Raw genomic sequence first — 4,755 nt, 5'->3', positions numbered from 1 at the left:
TCTTATTTACAGTCCTCCATAGTCTGTAACAGAGGGACGTTAGGATCCGCAACATCAGGGGCCATCATTAGATCAGGTCAGAGAAGGACCATCCAGTCCATTAAATATGTGTACGGCAACTCGATTTTGGAGGTGGAGTTCTCGCTCAAAGGGTTGCTTCCTTCTTGTGTGAATCCAGTGACCAAGTGTCGGAGTTCACTGTGTATGTCAACGATCATCGTCGAAAGTAAGGAAAGTTTGTGCTCAACTGCAAGCTCGACGGCTGGGAATAGTACCTCAATCGGCAGTGCGTTAGAGGTTTGGTGTAGCACTACACACTTCTTCAACCAGATGACAAAGTAGCCCACCAAAGGAGTTGTCGGTTGAATCTGCTTCTATGCATACCACAAGAAGGTCTCGAACTTCGTACCTCTTGGGAACTTGCCTAGTTGTACGAGTAGTGTATGATTGAGCATTTGACCTCTCAATCAAGTGGTTGACCTCCGACGGGGTTAAGGGAGCTAACTCGCAAACCTCGTTGCCCGAATGATCCTCGAGGTTCTTAAACAAATAATCAGCAAACTACTTCAGGCTAAGTTGGGGAGACTTCTTCTTGGCTTTTACATCTACACTCGCCATCTCAGTCTGATAATAGCAAGTGAGTTCCCATAATATATCATATCGAGCAGAGTCGGCCATCCTCATTTGACTCAATTGGCGGTTGGTGGGGAAATACTCCTGATACGGTAAATCTCCCATGGGTAGCCCTAAGATCTTCATCATCTCATGGAGAGACAGCCCCAATTCTCCATTCTTTGTGAGGAAAGTGCTAGTGTCTGGATTGTAGGTCTCAAGCAGAGCGAAGAAATGGTTCACGCTAATAGGGAGGTCATACATGCTAGCACGAATGTGTATATATAACCCCTTCTTGATCAGCTCCATGGCCCATCACCCAAGGACATAGCTAGTAATTCATGTCCACCACTTATCGGTAGACGAGTGGACCTAGTCATAACATCTGAAACCTGTGATGGGCAACTCTCTGCCTAACCTTGCAACTCTTGTCAGCAGCTCGTTCTGCGGTACCTCATCTTGTCCCAGTACACCAGGATGGAGTCCTCGAATAGATTTTCGATCACTGGAGATCAGAGTCTTGTGTTGAACAATAAAACCACAATGGACTCGCTCTTGATCCTCAGTTAAACACCACGACATCTCCCGTGTTACGGCCAATTTCCTCAAGTGTGTCAGGGAGTAGTGGCGAGGAATTGGAGGGAGGAATCGGTGGTTCCCGTCGTACTCATTCAGCCACTGTTCTAGGCCACAAATAAGAATGCTGGAATCCTCGACCGGATCGCTAAACAAGTAGTGGGGCTTCCTCAGAGGCTGAATGGTGTCCAAGTCCTTCGTAAATGGTGCATCGGTAATCATTCGTCACAGTGTACGACGGCTCCCCTCATGCACGAGCTTGGGGATTTACTCAACCCCGTTCACATCAAACTGAGGCGCCTCATCAACAATAGATGCCTCGTTAACAGCAGCGTGAGCAAAGCCTCTTTGCCCACTCATCGTACAGGGGGAAAACACCACCGGTGGGAAATCAACTGTGATAAATAAAAGGAGATTTGTTGAACACAGTTAAAGAAGAAAATTTCTAAGGCAAAACAAGGAGTTGAACTCATTTTGAAAATTCATGAGATAGAGTCATTTCTTTGTGATTTGCGATACGATCACAACTATTTCACATATGAGAGACAGTGTACACCGTTTCGCAAACAACGAGATAGTATATTTCAACCACTCGCCGAACAAAGAGATAACATCAACGGCAAGGAAGTCAACCGCAATGGACAAAAAGGCTTTGTCAGAGACAGTTGAAGAACAATTTTAAGGCAAAAGATAGAGTTAAAACTGATCTTGCAACAATTACGAGACAAGGATATTGTCTTGTAGCTTCCGAAACAGTCTCAACTGTCTCACCATGCAAGACATCATATACTGTCTCGGAAACTACGATGTAGTGCACATTGCCCCGTAGGTCACGAGATGGTGTAAAACTCGTTTCTTTGCCTTTGAACATGTTTTGGCCAAGCAAAACACGTCTATTAAGCGTCGATCCCCGTAAAGGAGGATACTGGCTCTTCCTGAATGCCTCGCAAAGGAAAATAAACGAGGACATATGTTCAAAATTCTAACTTTTGAATTGACAAAAGCGGTAAAACTCACATCCATATGATGTAGCAGCGGGATCCTCTCTCTCTGCTGGTTAAGGATGATCTACTCTTTAGGATACGCAATCTCTTGGGAGACATCGTCAGAAGAGGATTTTGACTGAAAACCTACAAAAAAAAGGTTGGGCTTTTTGGGTAAGATTTCAAACAAAAGCGGAGCAGCTAGTAATCAAGCACCCTTGGGATCAGTTCTTACCAAGAAACAAGAGTGAGCAAGGCTCGGTGAAGAAAAAAACCAAAGCAAAGGCTCGAACCCGAGAATAACGGCCAAAATCCTATCAAAAATTAGGGTTTCATGGTTAGAATTAGATGAAACTCAAGGAACAACCTATAATTCAAACCCTTAAACTCGATTTTCATCAAGGATCAAAGGGAAAACAAGGAAAGATGAAGAAAATATGAGGAAAGAGCTGAACCTTGAAGGAGTGTCGAAACCCTAGTTCCCTTGTATACAAATCCGACGAGTTTGAAGAGAGGAAGAGGAGAAAAGGTTGGAGGACTAATTTGTAGGGTTTTGGGAGAGAATTCGAAGCTCAGGAAGCGGGTAAAGTGGCTTGAAAAACGTCCAAAGTTTGTGTCTTGGCATGTGAGACAACTTAACCTATCTCGCCCACACGAGACAATGATCAGTGATCACTATCTCACGCAAAGAGATCATTCGGCAGGTAGTTCGAACATATTTTTGCTATATTTTTACTCATTTCAGGTACGTATCTAAACTCTGAGGAGTATATAAGTATAAACTACTTCTCCTTGAACCTCTGACACTTATATGAGGTTAAATTGATCCCTAAACTCCGAAGAGTATATGAGTAAAAACTACTTCTCCTTGAACCTCTGACAGGTATATGAGGTTAAACTGATCCCTAAAATCCAAGGACTATATAAGTATAAACTGCTTCTCCATATGCGCCAACGCCTTAATAGCTTAAACTGTGTAGACTCCAGCTACGTATGAGTATAAACTGTATTTACATTAGAACTGAAGTCAACGCCTGACAACGCTTTAATAATTTTGCCAAAATTAGGCTCAGGATAATTTTATGCCAAAAATTTCCCCTGGGAGTTTAATCGCAATTCAGATACGAACTCTTGACAAAGATGATCAGTTTGACGTTAACTCAACGACACAAGCTAATTCAGATATCAACACACCAATTTCAGTTCCAGATTTTGACAATGGTCAACCAATGATACAGTACCAAAAGTATTTCAAATTCCTCGATAAAATACTGAGAATGTTGAAAACTGAAGAAGTCAAAGAATTAAAGTCACTCATGGGTCCTTCTTATCCAAAGTATTCTAGACTCCTCGATAAAATACTGAGGAGGCTAAAAACTTTGGAGGGGATATCTGTAGACATTAAAAATTACCTATAGGTCCCAAATACAGCTCAAGACGAAGAGACGACGAAGAACGCCATCATCTAAGGAAGAGAGGATCATCCGATGCAAAGGAAGCAAAGGAACATGCAAAACGACAAAATGACGGGACTCGAAGTTGTCTCACAACTAGTGAGACAGCATACACTATCTCGTACTTCTGAGACAATGTAGACTGTCTCGAAAACCGAGACAGTAAGAGCTGTCTCAGAAATTGCGAGATGACGTGATGTGTTTCTAACGGGTTTTCTCGCGTTTCGTACGATCCATGTGGCTCCATAACTGCTTTGGAACATCCATAAACATGGAGAGACCATTACAAACTAAAAATCCACCCATAATCCCCAAAAATCACTGTATTTAATAGAATATGTGTCGGTTACTGTTTGGTAGAAAATTTGTGAAATGAAGATGAAAGAACTGTGTTTGATTTTTATTCTCTCTAACTGTTTAGAAAAAGAATGTTTATAACTCTCTCAATCTTAATTATAATTTGGATTTTCTAATTACAAAATAGAAGAGAATTGATCTAAATTTTCTCTTTTGTTTAATTCTGGGTTCTTCACGGTGGTGATGGAGTGTCCCTCGAATGCTCACGTCGAGTTTGCTCTTTGTTGACAATCTGAACGTCTTGATTCACTAGAACGATATCTTCTCCTCGCGATTTGACGTTGTAGGGAACTTGCAAAGCAAGTTTAAAACTCTGAACGATTTGATAACTCAGAACGAGTTTAAACTATTGAAAAAGAGTTGATTTGAACCGAAAAATCGGTTAATAAACCAAGGGAATGCTCCAAAAACTTTGTTGTTGCAGGAAGCTTGAAGATGATCTGCTGCAGGAAGCTCGAAGATGATCCGAAGAAGTCGGTCTCTAGATCTCTAAGATACTCCAAGATCCAAAAGATCTAAACCCAGTTGAGTTTACTCCTATGTATAGGGGATTAAGGGGTGTAACCGCCCCCCATAAATCTCTCCATGATGGGGTGGTGATCCCCTCAAATTGTGGGGATAAAACAATTTTGAAACCTTTCAGTTCGTGTTTTGAATGAGTCAAACGTTGAAAAATAGCGTTCAGGGCCCGAACTCTGCGTTTTAGACTTGAAACGCAGAGTTGGGCCTATTTTGGTGGCTGAACGCACAGGTCGCGTTGCGTCATAAATCTA

The sequence above is a fragment of the Asparagus officinalis genome, chromosome 4 (genome assembly GCF_001876935.1).
Source record: "Asparagus officinalis chromosome 4, Aspof.V1, whole genome shotgun sequence".
Classification (NCBI taxonomy): Eukaryota; Viridiplantae; Streptophyta; class Magnoliopsida; order Asparagales; family Asparagaceae; genus Asparagus; species Asparagus officinalis.
Note: the sequence above shows the minus strand (reverse complement) of the source record.